The sequence below is a fragment of the Diabrotica undecimpunctata genome, chromosome 8 (assembly GCF_040954645.1).
Source record: "Diabrotica undecimpunctata isolate CICGRU chromosome 8, icDiaUnde3, whole genome shotgun sequence".
Taxonomy (NCBI): domain Eukaryota; kingdom Metazoa; phylum Arthropoda; class Insecta; order Coleoptera; family Chrysomelidae; genus Diabrotica; species Diabrotica undecimpunctata.
This window is the reverse complement of record NC_092810.1, coordinates 75666619-75686808: the sequence shown is the minus strand read 5'-3', so window position 1 is coordinate 75686808 and position 20190 is coordinate 75666619. Positions and strand designations below refer to the sequence as shown.

Genomic DNA, 20190 nt, shown 5'->3' with positions numbered 1-20190 from the left:
TCCTCAGTGTCGAGTGACGACCGGTCTTACCCTGTGTAGCTGCTTTTACACTCTCAGTATGCGCGGGAATGGTATACGGGGAAACGGTCTAAGCGGGTTGGGTTGGGGCAGGGTGTCGCTGAAGCAGCGGTCGCCATGTTGCCGGCAGTCGTTTAGCTTCATCTCACGTGTTTAAGCTGTTAGGTCGTTTTTTAATTTCAAAGGCTCCACGAACGATTCTCGATTTTAAGGAGCGGATGAGAAGGATGGTTTTTGCTTGTTCGAAATCTATTTTGACTGATGTTGGGCTAGGGTTTAAGTAGTATTGGAATGTTTGACAGATATAGATGGTTCGTAAATACGGTTATGGATTCGTCGGTTTGTCTGTCCTATGTATGTACGTGGGCCATTGGAACAAGGAATCTCGTAGACATAATGGTCTGCATTGGGGATTTGGTCTTTTACGGATCTGACGAGATTGGACAACTTGAGTGAGTAATGAAGATGGTTTTGATGTTTCGAGGGTTAAGAGTTCTACTGATATTGTCAGTGATACCTTTAATAAAAGGTAGAAAGATTTTGGGTTGATCAGGCGGCAAGGTTTCTTTTTTGGATGGAATAGGGTTTAGATTTTGTAAGAGTGTTTGCCTTATTAAATTGAATTCGTATGATCTGTGATTGTTGTCGCTAAGTCTTATGGAACGAGAAACAAGAGTTCTCCCAACTCAATTCAGTTATCAACAAGAGTGTTGACAACTGAATTGAGTTGGGTGGGGTGATGATGTGACTGGGCATTCAGATTACAGTTAAGTCTGTAGAAGAGAGAGAAACAAGATTTAGGGCACAAATGTTTGTTGGTTTAAATTGTCATTGTACAAATGCGCGCCTACCCTGCCCTATGCGAATTATTATCAATTAAAAAACAATGGTTTAATAGTTATTTATGTTTGAAAAATATTGTTTTTACTTAGGTTTTAAGCCCTGAAAACCATTATTTTGCGTTTTTCTCAGTTTTAAATTATTTATAACTCGAAAACGACCAAGTTTACAAATAAACTGACTTATTTTATTCAGAATGATCCAAAAAATATGAAAAAAAAGTTTGTTCGAGCCGAAAAATTTATTGTTACAATTTGTTCAAAAAAAAATGAATGGTCGCTATTCTAACTTCTTTATAAATTAAATTGTTTTTGTGTTAAAAAAATTTTTCAAAATTATATTACAAAATTTAAGAGAAACATTTATTAGATGGGAAAATTTTTAGAACAGTTTTTTGAAATATATGTTTAGCAGCATAAATTTATTAACAAAACTAATTTTATTTGGTGAGTTAATATAAATTTTTTTTCTAGTTCCACTTTGTAAGATATTTTGTATTTTTTAGCAGCTCTTAAAAATGATTGTAAACACAATTGAAAGCTCGAGATGAAAAATAGTTACCTAATAGCCCCTTTTATTGACTCCAACCAATCCAAAACATATATATATATATATATACAGTATAGATATATAGACAGTATGGGTCATACATGTATATGAGGAAGAGAGGAAGGCCAAAACAATCCTGGCTGGGCGGCATTCAGAAGGCAATGTCGGAAAGAAACCTGGCGGGTGAAAATATATATATATATATATATATATATATATATATATATATATATATATATATATATATATATATATATATATATATATATATATATATATATATATATAAGTATATATATATATATTCTATATGTATATATATATATATATATACATATAGAATATATATATATATATATATATATATATATATATATCTTGTTATGTTTCTTCTTTTCCAACCAAAGAAAAATAAATAAAAAAATCCATCGACATAAAATTTCAAGATATCAATATAAACAAATTGTATATAGTAATTTAAGATAAGATTTAGTGTAGATAAGAATAGAAATTTGTTTGGCAAACGACCTTTTTCCGTTTCAAACAAAATTATCTAAAAACCTTTGTTTAGAATTAGAAGACATTTTACCTGTAAGTTAATCTTTTCATTGTTTGTATAATCGAGTATTAAATGACCATATTCTAATCTTTTGAAATATGTATAAATTGTGTATTGACAAAACCAATTTTAAAGTAAGCTTTTTAGTTTTTCTCTGAAACCGAAATTAGGCTTTTCCAAAATCATGGTAAACACAATTTGAGCTTTTGATTGGACGGTCGTTTTTAAATGGGAATTTGTGAGCCGATCATGAAAACGGGAGACGTCAGTTATAATTTGGTCATCCAAGGAAACAGTCGTTTGTCTCAAGATAGGGTGTGTTTCGTGAGTTGGATACCGGCATTGTGAAAAGAATTGAATAGTTTTGCAGAAGGAGATAGCAAGTAGATTAAAAGAGGTCCTTGTATCTACCGTGGGCATTTTGTGAAGATTTGTGAAAGTAGTTTTACGGCATCAAGTTGACAAAAGGAGGTCCTTGTGTCATTAATAAGTAGTTGAGTTTTTGGAGAAGTGCATCAGGTGTTTTTGGTTAGTGCAGCAGGTTTGCAGAGACGTTAGGAAGGAGCCTAGGTGCCAAAAAGGAGAGATCACATCGTTGAGGAGACTGGATTTTTCTGGGTATGTTCCAACATACAACTCAATACGAAAATAAGCTGTAAGTGTTTTGTACAATTGAATTTTATATCTGTGAAGGATCGGTTTGACATCATGGTCATTAGCATTCAAATTTAAGAACTGAGGTTTTGTTAGGCTAATCAAAAGTTTAAAGTTTTGTTGTTTCTTGTTTCAAGTAAAGAAAAATTTAAGTAAAATTGGTTTTCACTTAATATAAATGTATGTAGATTTAAAATCTTATTATTATAAAAATTTGATTTATTTTCTTGAATGCTGATTGATAAGATAACGACAGAATTTGATAATTGTTTTATTCGTTCATATAAAAATAAAGAAACGTAAATTTTTGTAATATAATATTTTTTTTATTCTTATCCTTCTTCTCTATTCCGATAAAAGACAACAAGAAAATCTTTGAATCCATCGAACACAGGTAATATAAGGAGTTTATTTTACTTTTGATAACAAATAAGTTATATTTTTTTATTGGCTCAATAAACTAAGATTAAATCAAAATAAACAATCATAACAATATATATATATATATATATATATATATATATATATATATATATATATATATATATGTATTGTGACGATTAGGGTTTATAGAAAATAATTTATAAGTTATATACTACATAATATTAGATATTTGGTTGTTTTAAATAAGTTATATACTAGAGAATTTAATAAAAATATATTTATGTGAGGGCATTTTTAATAAATTAGCATATAATAATTATAAAAAGTTGTATTTAGTAATTTTAATTTTGTAAATAGATTTAAGTGAGCCATGTGCCTAGGCAACCAACTATACATACTCCAAGTGTCAAATTAAGAATCATAATACGAATATAAGTGGGGTTATTATAATAATATATTGTTTGAAATGTGTATTTTATTAAATTAGAGTGTTAAGTTACTAATTTAATTATATATTCTGATCTGAAAAGCCTAAATGTAAACAAAATTATTAATAGAAAAGAATGGAATTCTCTGGATCTCCGGAGATGGCCATGTTTGCGAAATGGTTTGTTCCAGAAAATTCAGACAAGTATTTGATAGAACAAATTGGAACATGATCTATTACCAGATGGTTCTAGAAATCCAAAACATATAAATACCCGTGATTTGGATTCAAGATGGCAGTTTTTAGCAGTTTTATCATGAAAGTTAGTTAGAAGATAGATACATTTACTTAGTGAAGTCAATTGTTCAGAAGTTTTAGAAGTTTTTAGTCAGAAGTCAGGCCAGTTTATTATGAAAGTGAAGTAAATTGTTCAGAATTTTCAAGAAGTCAGTCAAAAAAGTTTAGTAAGAAATATTAAAGATTATTTGGAGTCAGAGAATCAGGTACAAATAGTCAAATTGTTTAATATAGTGAGTTAAATGAAGATTATAAAAGTATATTGGAAGAAATTAAATTATATTATGGTTGGAGATTAGTATAAATCAACTTATAATAATTGGATATTGGTATATTGAAAAGAAGAATAAATATAAATGCTGTTTGCTGGTTTGGTTGGTGGTGTATAAATGCTAGTGAAGAAAACTATATCTTACATTGGTAGAAGCTGATAATTGGAAAAAGTAATTTCACAAAAAACAAGGATAACTGAAGTACGAAGACATTCAGTGGTGATTAGAATCTATATACTTAGTGGAAAACAGTTCATTTAGGCATTCAGTGAAAGAAAGGTACAAAATTTTGTTAATATAATTTAGTTAATGTCATAACAATTTCAATTTTGAAGATAGTTTTGTTTAAATTTTAGATTGTCTATAGAATTTAATTAGTTTTATAAGAATATCAATTTAAAGATAGTTTATTTTAAATTTACATTGACTAGGTTAGATATATATGTGTGTTTCATAATAGTTATAATAAAGATAATTTAAAAAAGTACTTACAAGCTAATTCTTTGAGAACCGCGATAAAAACCCTATATATTATATTATTAAAAATACTCATTGCTCATCATTCAAACAAAAAACACATCATAACAATTTGGCACCCAACGCAGTGGCTCTCTATTTAAAAGAATTAGTTTGGGAAGATAAGTGCTCTCATATAATTAAATTAATTATCAGTAGAAAGAAAAAATTATAGATTTTATTTTTAATTATATTTGAACAAGTAAAGTCTCAAAATGTCTCAAGGAAAGAAAGGTACAAGAAGCAAAAAGAATGAAGAAGATGTGGAAGTAGAAACACAACCTATACAAGAGGAGAGTTTAGTTCAAGCTCCACAAGATACTGCAGAAATGAATCCAGAAAGAGAGGAAAATGTCAATATGGCAGCTTTGATGTCATTATTGATGCAGATGAACAAGACAATGGAAGAGAATACGAAAAAAATAGAACACAAAATGGAGCAGAATTCACAAGAAGTCAAAGAAGACATGAAAAAAATGGAACAGAAAATGGAAGAGAATTCAAAAGAAATCAAAGAAGACATAAAAAAATTGGAAGAGAATTCAAAAGAAGTCAAAGAAGACATGAAAAAAATGGAACAGAAATATAGAAAATTAGAAAAGAAAATAGAAGATAATAATAATAAAATTGTAAAACAAATGGATAAAAAACTTGAAGCTGCAGAGAAAAAAGTAGCAAATGAAATAAAAAGTATACGGAATGACTACAAGAAAAGGATAGACAATGAGAGGACAGAAGTAAAGAGGATTATTCAAGATAATAAGATAGATATAGAACAGAAAATAGAGTTACAAAAATGTAACTTAGAAGTAAAAATTAACGAAGACAGGAGAAACACAGAAGAAAAATTAGACGATATACAACAAAATATCCAAATAAATTGTAATCAAATAAGAAATGTGGAACAGAGAATAGATGATATTTCACAAATGAGAGACATAGGTAGACCTTACTTAAATTTAACAAATGAGACTGGGATTAAATTCTCTGGTAATATAAAAAATTTGCATCCTAGAGTATACATAAATAGTTTAAAACATAAATTAAGATTTGTGAATAATATTAATGATATTAAAGATTATATTAGAGTGACATTAAATGACAATGCAGCAACTTGGTTTGCTAGTATTGAGAATGATTTAGATAATTTTCAAACATTTGAAAATAAATTTTTAAATTATTATTGGGGTGAACTAGAGCAAGCCAAGTTTAGAGAAATTCTATATTTTGGAAAGTATAATCAAAATTTAAAATCAAATATGGTAGATTATGCATTGAAATTGATAACAGTTGCAAAATATTTAGAACCACCACTTAGAGAGGATGAAACAGTCTTAAATGTATCTAGACATTTTGATGCTGATGTTGTGCAAACCGTAACTGTACAAAATATTCAAACAATAGATAGTTTTATTAATTTTATTCAAAGAATACAAAGAGGCAATATGACAAGTAATAATAACAACAGAAAAAACAATAATAACTTTCAACAATATAGACAATCATATAACAATAATACTAGGTATGGTAATAATTTACAAAATTTTAATAATAATAACAGTAATCAAATTGGACAAAATTGTAATAATAATACTAATTATAATAGACAACATTTTAATAACAGTACTAATAATAATAGACAAGATTTTAACAATAGAAGAAATACAGAGCGACCTAACTATAACAGACAGGTAAATTGTGTTCGAAGGAATAGAAGCTGCGAAGACAGGGAACGAAATAGTACAAGGCAAGAAAATGTGAGTAGAAGTCATAGTAGGGAAAGACATAGGACATCAGATCCAAGTGGTCAGATACAATCTGACAATTCTAATAATCAAAATTTTGTGCAGTAAACTTTCTGAATTACAAGTTAGGCCATTGCTATTATGAAAAACCTTCTGAATTTATTTCTTTAGATGAAGAGAAAATTATTGAATCTATTAATTTAATTTATATAAATGCTTTGGCCAAAAATAAAATGATTAAAATTATGATAGATACTGGTTCAGAAAGTACATTAGTCTCGGAGAATTTTATTTTTAATACATTAAAACTATCAGATATAATAAAGATTCCAAAAATTAAAATTATTGGTGCAAATAATAAGAAGTTGGGTGAAATTGATAAACTAGCCAATTTTAAAATTAATATTCTTAATAAAGAAATTAATATGCAAGGATTTATTGTCAAGGATTTATGTGTTGATATATTAATGGGAAATGATGAATTGGAAAAGAAGAAAGTAAAGATAGATTTTGAAGAAAAAATAGTAACTTTGGAAGGGCAAATAATTAAATTTATGCAGAAAGATGAGGTAGAAGAAGGAATAAGAGTTGATAGGATATTATTAAAAGAAAATAATGATGTCTATGAAGAAGAAATGTATTTTGATGATAGGGAAATGTCCCAGAAGAATGTAAAGAATAATTATTGTAGTGAATATTTAAGGAATGGAAATTTTAAGCAGATGGATGCCTACGAGGCGGAGTGCGTAAAATTGGAAGCAAGGAATAATGAGTACATAATGAAGAAGAATTTTATTTGTAAAGAAGAAGATATGATAAAAGTTTTAAATTGCCCTGAAGAATATAAATCAATAGTCATTTCCATATTGCAGCAACACAAGGGACTTGTCAATAAAGAAAATAGAATTGCACAAAATTATATCCATAGTATAAAAGTTAAAGAAGAAAAAGATTTTAAAACAAAATCATACCCAATACCATATAAATACAGAGAAGAAGTAAACAAAACAATTAATAATATGTTAGAAGATGGAATCATTGAGAAGGCAGATACACGTTTTATCAACCCCATAGTAGTAGTACGAAAAAGATCAGGTGAAATCAGGTTATGTTTGGATGCAAGGAATATCAACAAGATTACTGAAAAGCAATTTGAAGCACCAATGAGTATAGATGGAATATTAGGAAGAATTACAGGAATGTCATTTTTCACTAAAATCGATTTACAGCATAGTTTCTGGTTAATACCTTTAGAAAGAAAAAGTAGACAGTATACAGGATTTCAGATAGATGGAGTAGTATATCAATTCAAAGTAGTACCATTTGGACTTCAATCATCTTGCAGTGCTCTATGTAGATGTCTTCATGATATTTTGGATCAATATGAACATTTTGTAATTCACTACATTGATGATATATTAATTTTTTCTAAAACGGCTGAAGATCATGAGAAACACCTAAAAATTATAATAAATAGATTAGACAAAGTTGGACTAAAAATAAATCAAGAAAAATGTACATTTTTTCAAAAAGAAGTCATATATCTAGGTTATAAACTTAACACTAAGGGAATCGAAATGGATCCAGAACGGACACAAGTCATTCAGGAATATAAAACACCACATAATTTAAGAACTTTAAGAGGATTTATTGGAATAATTAATTATTATAAAAGGATGATACCAGATCTAAGTATAAAAGAAATTCCATTACTTGAACTACTGAGAAAAGGTGTAAAATGGAGATGGGATCAGAGAAGAGAACTAGCATTCCAAGAAATTAAAAACATTTTTCTGTCAAATTTGAAAATATACTATCCTGACTACACACAGCCATTCATATTAAGAACAGATGCATAAATAGAGAGATTATCAGGGGTATTATTACAAATACATGATGGGGTCGAATACCCAATACAATTCATTTCAAGAATCACAAAGCCACATGAAAAGGGTTACTCAGTTTCAGAATTAGAACTAGCAAGTATAATACACTGTGTCACAAAATTAAGATTTTATTTGTTGGGTAATGAATTTACAATAGAAACAGATCACCAAGCTTTAACGTCTATATTAAATAACAAATATGGAAACAGTAGAATACATCGGTGGAGTCTAATACTTAGTGAATACTGCTTTGAAATCAAATACATTTCTGGAAAATCCAATATAGTGGCAGATGCTTTATCAAGGTTAGAAAATACATCACAAAAAGGGCAGCGAACAATAAAAATTGGATTAAATCAATTAGTAGAAAGTACTGGATTATATTCTAAAGAAGAAATTATAAGAGATCAGATCAATTTGAGTGAAAAACAAAAAGTCCTTAGGAAAGATGGAGTATATTATAAAATAATAAATGGCATAGAAGTATATGTAATAACTAGAACTTTAGCAAAGAAAATATTGAAAAATTTACATAACAATTATATGCATATTGGTTCAAGAAAGCTATGGATGCTATTTAGGGACAATTATTTTGCAAAGAATGACATAAGTATAGCAAAAGAAATTACTACCCAATGCCCAATATGTCAACTAAACAAAGAAAAGAATTTCAAAAACCAGAACACATATAAATCTAATGTTGTATATGAAAAACTAAATACAGTTTCCATGGATTTTATTTCAAATTTAGTTCTCAGTCCAACAGGAAAAAAGCATATACTAGTGATAGTTGATTTATATACAAAATTTATTAAACTATATCCCTGCTCTAGAACAAATGTTAAAACATTAAAATTATATATTAATCAATTTTTCGAAGAAATAGGACCATTTAGAAATTGCATAATAGATAATGCTACATATTTTAACAACCAAAAATTTCGGACATTTTGTGAGAAAAAGGGAATCAACATTCATTTTACAAGTATCAGACATCCTCAGGCAAATCCTGCAGAAAGATATATTAAAGAAGTTATAAAATATTTAAGGATACTGTGTCAAAATCAACACGAAACTTGGCAGCAACATATACCACAAGTAGAATATTTTTTAAATAATACACATAATGTGAATACAGAGGAAGTACCAAAATACTTAATGTTTGGCCATATAGGAAACAGAAAGTGGATTAGTGAATATAATCAGGATATGTTAGAACAAGTAATGCAGAAAGTGAATAACCGAATTAGGAGGAAAGCTGAAAAATATATCAGAAGACAAAATCGAAATATAAAAAAACCAATCACATTTCAAAAAGGAGACCTAGTGTTAATTCGTTCACTTAGAAAAAGTAATGTTAAAGAAAACCGTTGTAAGAAATTACAACCAATGTTTGAAGGTCCATATACAATTGAAAATCAGAATGGACTAAATAGTTATGTGTTAATAGATGCAGAGAACAGACTAAGAGGCATATTTCATATCAACGACATTTTTCAATATCATGAAGAGATTGAATAATGATTTCTATACCTTTAACACAAATATAATAACACTAATAACTTACTGATATATCCATTTTATTCAATAGACTTGATTTGTTAAATGGTAGATGGTAGATTTCATTATTTTGAAATCAATTTGACATCATACTTGTTGAATTTTGTATATATGGAAATTAATTTGTACCCTAAAAATCATAATTTGGGGTTAGACACAAAATTGATACTATAATTGCTATAAAAATGTCTTTCTAATATAATAAAGTAAAAAAAAAAAACTTACCAATTTATATTGATGAAGTTATTTTGAATAGAAATAATTCCTAGATTTTGTCTATAAATAAACAGAACACCATATCTATTATATTTTTAATTAAGGTTATATTTTATTCTCTGATATCGCATCCATTGCTCCATTTGACATGACAGTTTGACCATAGAATAGCCGAACTGTGCTCCGTTGTTCTCTGTTTTGACATAGACAGCGAACAGGGATGTATTTAACACATTTAAAAAAAAAAAAAAAAATTTTGAATTATTAAATTTAATAAGGTATGAGAAAATTAATATTTAAAAAAATAATAAGTAAATTATTTATTTTAAATATTATTTTGGGGTATTGTGACGATTAGGGTTTATAGAAAATAATTTATAAGTTATATACTACATAATATTAGATATTTGGTTGTTTTAAATAAGTTATATACTAGAGAATTTAATAAAAATATATTTATGTGAGGGCATTTTTAATAAATTAGCATATAATAATTATAAAAAGTTGTATTTAGTAATTTTAATTTTGTAAATAGATTTAAGTGAGCCATGTGCCTAGGCAACCAACTATACATACTCCAAGTGTCAAATTAAGAATCATAATACGAATATAAGTGGGGTTATTATAATAATATATTGTTTGAAATGTGTATTTTATTAAATTAGAGTGTTAAGTTACTAATTTAATTATATATTCTGATCTGAAAAGCCTAAATGTAAACAAAATTATTAATAGAAAAGAATGGAATTCTCTGGATCTCCGGAGATGGCCATGTTTGCGAAATGGTTTGTTCCAGAAAATTCAGACAAGTATTTGATAGAACAAATTGGAACATGATCTATTACCAGATGGTTCTAGAAATCCAAAACATATAAATACCCGTGATTTGGATTCAAGATGGCAGTTTTTAGCAGTTTTATCATGAAAGTTAGTTAGAAGATAGATACATTTACTTAGTGAAGTCAATTGTTCAGAAGTTTTAGAAGTTTTTAGTCAGAAGTCAGGCCAGTTTATTATGAAAGTGAAGTAAATTGTTCAGAATTTTCAAGAAGTCAGTCAAAAAAGTTTAGTAAGAAATATTAAAGATTATTTGGAGTCAGAGAATCAGGTACAAATAGTCAAATTGTTTAATATAGTGAGTTAAATGAAGATTATAAAAGTATATTGGAAGAAATTAAATTATATTATGGTTGGAGATTAGTATAAATCAACTTATAATAATTGGATATTGGTATATTGAAAAGAAGAATAAATATAAATGCTGTTTGCTGGTTTGGTTGGTGGTGTATAAATGCTAGTGAAGAAAACTATATCTTACATTGGTAGAAGCTGATAATTGGAAAAAGTAATTTCACAAAAAACAAGGATAACTGAAGTACGAAGACATTCAGTGGTGATTAGAATCTATATACTTAGTGGAAAACAGTTCATTTAGGCATTCAGTGAAAGAAAGGTACAAAATTTTGTTAATATAATTTAGTTAATGTCATAACAATTTCAATTTTGAAGATAGTTTTGTTTAAATTTTAGATTGTCTATAGAATTTAATTAGTTTTATAAGAATATCAATTTAAAGATAGTTTATTTTAAATTTACATTGACTAGGTTAGATATATATGTGTGTTTCATAATAGTTATAATAAAGATAATTTAAAAAAGTACTTACAAGCTAATTCTTTGAGAACCGCGATAAAAACCCTATATATTATATTATTAAAAATACTCATTGCTCATCATTCAAACAAAAAACACATCATAACAGTATATATGTATATATCAGTAAAAAGTAAATGCATGTCTCGCAAAACCAAAAAAGATATATCGATGCATTGGACTTCCGAAATTGGAAGGTGGTGAATGGTGTACTCTGCAACCAAAAGATTCCAATAAAACTGAAAGCAAATTGTTTAAAATTGCCGTAAGACCAGTTATGATCTAAGAAACTGAATGTTGGTCATTAAAAAAAAAAAAACGAGGAATACCAAATGCATGTGGCGTAAATGAGAATTATTAAATGAATAAGTGGAGTGATAAAAATGATACTATTACGGATAAATAGATTAGGGAGAATCTAGTAGTGACACCAATTGATGTCAAACTGAGAAAGGGCCAAAAATACTGACCATCGGAAAAGAAAATTGGTAAATTGAAATATATAATAGACACATATGGAAAAATATAATTAGGAGAGATGACCCCGCATAGGAATAAAGCTAAAAAGAATAATTATCTTATATATTAAACAACTAACGATAACAAGAAAATAACATCAACATTTTAAACTTTAAGTGTGTTATTACTCTCATCTTGTAATAATTATTAAAAACTCTTGTATCAGTATCAGTTCCAATAAGACATGCCTTTCATGTATCTTCTTCTTTTGAATAATATAATATTCTCAAATTCAAGTAAGTAGGTACTAACTCAAAACTCTAGAAATCTCAAGTAGGTATGCTTCAAAAGATCACACAGTAATTTATTATACAGTGTGAAAATATAATTGAGGAATAAGAGATGCTCTACAACACCAAATACTTAAAAATCATAGAGGAGTGATCCTTATCCCCTAAAAATCATCTATCGCCTATTTGTGCTGACCATACCGAATACTTTTTATGAAAAAACAATAATCTAAAGTATACATGAATCCTGCAAGAAATTTGGAACAGAAGATGCGTTATAATTTTAGTTTGGCAACCTCAGATTAACACTACTGGTAATTAAACCCCAATAAGTTGTTATCATCCGACTATAGAAACAGATAAAAATGTTAACTAAACCATTTAAAACGAATGGCTGCTATAATTTTGGATTATGAAATTAATAACCATTGATTAGAGATATCAGATCATTAAATCAGATTCAAAAGAAAATTGTGTAAAAAATATCACAAAGCCAAACCATCAGGGTAAAATAATTCAATAAATAAGCAAATTTAAAGAAAATATTATTCTTTTCATTTTTGTTTTTAATTGTAAAATTTTTAATAGAAATACTGTGGACATCGACATTTCCGTATATATTTAAGCAAAGAATCCCGACTACTATTTCCAATCTAATAATCATAGCAAATAGTAGGTATTCTATATTAAGTAAATATGAATGTTTTTTCATAAAATTAAGTGTTCTATCTTGCGCCACTCCACTTGCAGATAAAGTGATAGGGAAAATAATCTACCAATGTAAGCAAGCTCAGGATGCGCAAGCAAATTTCTATATATTTCTTATATTTGTGTATTTGCAAAGAAACCTGTTAATTACACTATAAATAATGTCATTATTTGGCGGATACTATTTACTATTTAAGTCAAATCATTCCGGTGATTATATAAATAAAGTTGAAAATCCACAGGCTATTTTAAAAAATTATAGAAAGAAAAGTTATAGAGTTATGTTAAGTTAATATGCTGTAACACTAACAACAGCATTTTTTACCCTGATCTAGAAGAATTATATGATAATGAAACTTACGTTATAAATCGTTAAGAACAGAAGTTTAGGCAGATTCCTTTATGTCTGAAGGTATTTTGCCGGCTACATTTTTAAGAATTCACGAACTGTACAGTAAGCCATGTCATCCTCAGAGTTTTGAATTAAAAAATGCAGAAAACTTTAAAAGTAAAATTACCATAATTGTGCACACATCCGAGCAGCATCACGTCTTCGTCCGGCAATCAGCAACATACCATCCCGCTTTTATCCTTTTTTCACTCACTTTAATCCACAAGAGTAAGAAAGAGAGGCGAAAGGTCAGGACCTCAGACAATAACGAACGGCAAAGCTAAACTTATTATACATATCACTTAGAAAATATTTGTTTAAATACACAGTAAGAAATTCACTAAATTTTCACACTATGAAACGCATACGATTTGTAGCGCAAATTTTAATCGAATTTAACATACTATCATCATACACAAGAATAATGGTATTCCGAGATGATTCTTTCTCTCCGGTTGCCGAGCGCTGGGAGATGAAGCGGTATCTTGAAGGTTGCGAAGACTGTTATAGAGACTATGAAGACGGTGTCCGGATCACGAGCACAACGATATCTGCACGCACAACCGCTATACTGGTCGTGCAAGTAGTGCTAGCCGATGATGAAGGCCCGGCTGCTGTACTTTGGTGGGGCACAATTTTATTGTACAGAGTGCGACTTGGTAGTACTTGGCTATCGTACTGAGATGCTGTTTCTATACATACATTCTCAAATAATTTCAACAGTTACGATTTTCCTATCACACGCTTTAGGTTAAAAATTGCCAATAATTAAACGGTAAGCTAGTACAAAACAATGAATAAGTAACAGCGTGAACAAGCCAATAAAAATGAATTTAGTACAGTTCTATAAATCATTAGTATGCTAAGCGTTACAAATGTCAGTAGTAAGCTTTACAATCTGTTACGATTTTAAACCATGTTTTGGAAATCTGAAGTCACTTTTGCAACTTCTGTAGTGCACAGTACAGTAGGTACAGTAAAACATTTGTACAGTAAAGGATCAAAATGTGGGTGATAATATAGTATCTAATATATGCGGGTGACTATAAAGGGCGACATCAGGAACAACTCCCTAGTCCGCGCAGCAACAAATTTTTGGCAATTATTTATTTATGAGACTTTAAAAGAGTAAAACATGCACTTTGTGATTCAGATTATCGCAAAAGACTAAGGTACCTACTTGACTTTTTAAAATATTGTCATAAAATTAAAATTGATAAGCTTTTATAAGTTTAAGTTCGATCAATTGTTGTATAATTAACGCTAAAAGTTTAAAAACAATGCTTTATCAAAATGGCCATATCTTTTTTGTAAAAAGACTTGTATAATAATTTTTAATGCAATAGGTTAAAGTTCTTTCAATCCTAAACAAAATATGATTTTGTAAAACAAGATCTACTCATTTGTTTATCCCAAGACGATAAAAGTAAAAGTCTATAATCGCAGACACCTAATGTCTAGGGCATTCTTATTTAAAAAACTTATATTTTATCACTATAATGTGAAAAATATTAAAAATATTTTTATCATATAATATATTGGTAGTGCTGTGCGAAGCGATAACACCGACGCAGTGGAACAACGCGGAAATCATCTTACTTCATAAGAAGGGAGATATCAGCGACCTTAGAAACTACCGCCCCATTAGCTTGTTGTCACAAGTATATTAGCTTTACAAGAGTTATTACCAACAGGCTAGGAAGTTGGATTTCTATCAGCCAAGAGAGCAAGCAGGTTTTAGAGCAGGATATGGCACGAATGATCATTTACCAGTAATTAAGAACTTAATAGAAAAGAGTGTTGAATATAACAAGCCATTAGTCATGATATTTGTTGACTACGAAAAAGCTTTCGACACAAGAAGTCATCAAAAGATGTTAAAAGCCTTAACAGAGTGCCGTATAGATCATCGCTATATAAACATGATAAAATACATCTATCAAAATGGGACGGCAAGTGTGAAACTGGCAGATAAAAAGACCAACGTATTTAAAATAAAACGGGGAGTGCGACAGGGAGACACAATTTCGCCAAAATTGTTTACAACATTATTAGAGCATATGTTTAAGAACGCAAATCTGAGTGAAAAAGGAATTAATGTCAATGGCTTAGTCATTTGAGGTTTGCTGACGATATTGTCCTTTTTGCTGACAGAATCGATGATGCAGTATCGCAAATGGAGAAACTATACCTAGCCTCCCTACAAGTAGGATTAAAATTCAACCACACAAAAACACAAATCATGACAAATCTTGTGTTAAGCGAAAAGATTTCAGTAAATGGCACGCATATTAAAGAAACCACCTCATATAAGTACTTAGGACATGAGATACGCATAGGAAGAGATAATCAAACGTGCGAACTAAGCCGCCGCATAGGACTCACTTGGGTGGCATTCGGCAAGCTAAGCTATGTTCTTAAATCAGAACTGCCTATGTGTCTTAAAAGAAAAGTCTTTAATCAGTGCGTGTTGCCAGTACTTACATATGGTGCAGAGACATTAACACTAACCAAGAAAGTAAGAAATAAAATTTGTGTTACCCAAAGAGCCATGGAACGATCGATGTTAGGCATTTCTCGTAGGGATCGGATCACGAACAAGGAAATAAGACGGAGAACAGGAGTGACAGATGCCATAGAAAGAATTATGACCCTTAAGTGGAACCGGGCGGGGCACATAGCTAGAATGTCGGATAACAGATGGACACAGCGAATAATACAGTGGAGACCGAGACAAGAAACACATCGAAGTAGAGGTCGTCCACCAACAAGATGGTCTGATGACATAAAACGGATCGACAAAATATTGATGCAAACAGCACAAAACAGAAATACATGGAAAAGACTGAGGGAGACCTATATCCAGCAGTGGATAGATCAGGGTTAAATGATGATATTGGTATGAGATGGTGACGCATATTTAACACACTGTCATTAATATTGCTTAATAAAAAAAATCAATAGAACACTCAAGAGAAAGAGTCAACAATGTCACCTATTTGGGCGCCAACGTTAACGATTACTGGAATATGCACAAATAAATAAGAATACGCATTGAAAAAGCCAAAGCCGCCTTCTATAAACTAAAGAAAATTCTTATTAATAAAGATATTACATTAAACTCTAAAATCAGATTAATACGCTGCTACATACATTTGAGGCCTTTGAGATGTGGATCTATCGACTAATGTTACGGATAAGTTGGGTTGATCGATTAAGAAATAAAACAGTTTTACATCTAATGAAAGAGAGCACTAAAATAACAAAAACAATGAAAATTCGACAGTTGCAATATTTCGATCATGCAGTGAGACATTCACAGACTTATAACTTCCTACACCTCATAATACAGTGCAAGATTGCCGGAAGAAGCGGCCCAGGTCGAAGACGAACATCCTGGCTTTAAAATCTCTAAGAGAGGTATCAAGAGACATCTAACATAACGCTAATCTGTTTCGATCTGCGTTAACAAAGTTATTATTGAAAATATGTTCGCCAAGGTTCGATAAACGGACAGGGTACTGAAAAAAGCAGAAAAAGAAAAATAAAAAGTTAGGTTTTTACATCTAGGCAACAAATAAACTGCAATAAACGAGAGGTACTAACCACTATTAAATCTCGAAAGCTACAATAACTCAGACAAATTATGCGAAATGGATCCAGATATGCCCTCCTACAAGTTATCCTGCAGGGAAAAATATTAGGAAAGCGAAGTCCAGGAAAAAATAAAACTTTCTGGTTGAAAAAGCTCAGAACCTGGTTTACCACAACGCCTGTGCAACTTTTCCGCGATGCTGTAAACAATATAAAGATTGCTATGATGATCCCATACAATCGTCACAGGTAGGCACATCGAGAAGATAAATTAGAATAATATTGAAAATATTGTATAAGTTTTAAACAAGAAGAACGTGCTGTCTTAGTTATTTATACTCAGAACAAGAAAAATTACATGTACACAAAACAAAATGTATGGCAATGTTAAAGGGAGCTCGAACGTAGACTTCAAATAAAGGGATTATCAAATAGCATTCCCCATATTGTCCTGATTATTTCCAAAATACAAAATATAAGTGAACAACAATGTTAAAAGGCTTAAGTAGCTTCCTACATCATTCACCTATACCTATTTTGGATTGCAGAAAATATTTTGAAAATTGAGTTTAATGCCAAAATACAAAAACAGCCCAATACCCTAAAAGTATATATAAAAAACCAAATATTTTAGTAATGGCCTTTATAAAGCTTCGATAAATTTGTAAAGGTAATGAGATAATTTCATTTAATTTTAAAAATATCTCTTTCAAAAAACCCATTGCCAATAAATTAGGTATTTTATATATTTTAGGTAAAATGCAGGTAATCATAACTTCTTCTCCCCATTTAATAAATTACACGTCAACAATATCAGCATTGCCTGCAAAGGTCAATATAAAGTTATAAGATAGATTACCCTAGAGTCATTAATTTTGATTCAGAGACCGGTTCCAATTTTACTGTTCACGACTGTATGTTCCGGTCTTTGACACTCCTCCGCTTATATGGTTAGTAACGCAGGTACTTTCGTGGTCCAATGTAATTCGGTGAGATTAAAAACTGTCTTATGATGTAGCAAAGGTATATTTTTTAGTTGAAAATAAAAATAGAAATTCGTAGTTTTAACACCGATACAAATATTTTTGAAATTTTTATACAAAACATCTAATTGTGTTTTGTTTAAAATTTTTTTTCTTTAACTATTTATTAGTTTTATATTTCTATGTTTTTCTTTCCTAATACAAGGAGGTATTAGTTGATATCTAGTTAGCCTAGACCGGTTCCGCGGATAAAGAAAATAGTGCGTTACTGTAGCAACGAAGAATAACTTGTGTCAATGTAAAGTTCAACGTCATTTTTTTTAATTAACACTTTAAATCCTGGGCCTATTTATCCGCATAAGTTGTCACAGCCTGGCCACTATTTATTCATGTTTTTTAATAAAATGCTCTATATGTACATATGTGTTGATTCATATAATGGTATTTTTTTTATTTAAAAAGGGCTTTGTAGGGTGTGTTTATTTTTGATACACGCAGTTCACCTAGACTTTTCATAATGTCATTACCCATAGCCTATATGTATTGAAATTGATACACATTATTTATGAAACTTTATTAAGAAAAAACATAATCAAACATCTAAACAAATTATTGGTAATATACAATATGTGTTTAAAAAAAACAAATGTTACAAATAATTTTTTTTCTCTACATTCAGTACCAGTACACCTACTGTTTGGAATTCTTAGATGCATGTGCGCGACCAAAGTATTTTGTCAGTGTGCTGTAACATATAACACATCGTCCTATTTTGTCATATTCTTCCAGCCTATGGTGTTTTTGTTGAGGTTTTGTAACATTATTGTGTTTGCAAATGGCAGTCACTAATTCTTCGCGAAATTGTGTTACATCCATTTTTTTTGTTCAAAGCTTTGTTGTACAGAATTAAAGCATTCACTACGGCTGTATTTGTCAATAACTCTATTCCCACTTTCCGATACCATTTTATAGAACGTCTGATGGGATTACTGTAGGCTGTAAGCTTTTTGATCATAGACGTCAATGTAGGATTTAACAAAATTATATTCTACTATTGTAGACGGTTTTCTTTTTATTCCTGATTTTGTATGAACATCGATCATTTCTGAACAAGATTTTGTAGTCAAAAATGTTACCTTTCTTTTGTCGATCCATTTTCCTACAATAACTTCTGTGTTGCTCTGTATTGTTATCATTTAGTTCGTGTGCCAAACTGACACTAGTGTAAAAATTGTCCGCAACCAAAGTTCTTCCTGAGTGTAGAAAAGGTTGCATTAATTCCATGACCACTAGGGATGCTAGTGAATGTTCCTTTAGTCTTTTTTGCTTTCTGCCATAAATTTTTGCGTGATATGTGTAGCCGCCTTTTCTGCAGGGTTTGAAAACTTTTACGCCATATTTATTACGTTTGCCAGGTATGTACTGTAAAAATGACAAAAATGCTTCCTTCAGGACAAGCTTCATTATCTAAAAAAATGGAAGTAAGCAAAAAGATCCTCAAATCTACACCTCGACATGTTTGTCGTCTTGTATATTGAGCAATGATGGATAAAATTAGTGCTAGAGTAATCTCGTAGTCGTGGTTGTGTATTCAAACCCATCCATATCAAAATTCTCAAAAATCTTAATATTTATTCTCTGTTAGTATCATTCCAGTTAGTAAGATGTGAATTTGTCTTAAAGTTTTTACGATTTATATCATCAATAATTTTTTGTTTGGCATATCGATTTGTTTCCTGCAATAAAATATCGAGTATCTCGTCTGTTAGGAGCAGTCTATAAAATGTTAAAGGTGTATCATTTTCCCTACTTACTACAACTGTACCAAAAGAAGTATTTTCATATATAACGTTGAATGTATTCAAATTTCCATCAACATTGTTCCATATAACATTTGCCTGTAAATTCCCTATATGAGGATTTACCATATCTATATTATTTAGATCTTCATTTTCAGATTCACTTTCGCTTATTTGCAAATTCAACTGTTCATCTTGAATTTTAGGTTGCTTGTAACATTATCATCCTAAAATATTTCAAACTTAGATACGTAACTATAAACTTACCTTAAGTGTTTCCACTTTCCGCCGTTTTGTTTGTGGTTCACAATCTGAAGAGTTAGTTCACACTGTTATCGGAAATATCAGTGTATAATGGATCGGTATCTAAATCATCAAATTAACAATCAC

The 20190-nt window shown here is 29.8% G+C and overlaps 1 protein-coding gene across 5 annotated transcripts in view; it reads right to left on the bottom strand.

Annotated features, from left to right (window-relative positions):
* The window catches only part of DIP2 (disco-interacting protein 2), a 1036664-nt gene extending 1022671 nt beyond the window's left edge, over nucleotides 1-13993 (bottom strand). For all 5 annotated transcript variants that reach the window (XM_072540500.1, XM_072540501.1, XM_072540502.1 and 2 more), the window contains exon 1: nucleotides 13552-13993. The gene's annotated coding sequence lies outside the window, so the exon portion shown is untranslated. The remainder of the gene's footprint in view (nucleotides 1-13551) is intronic.
* Nucleotides 13994-20190: the final 6197 nt, after the last annotated feature.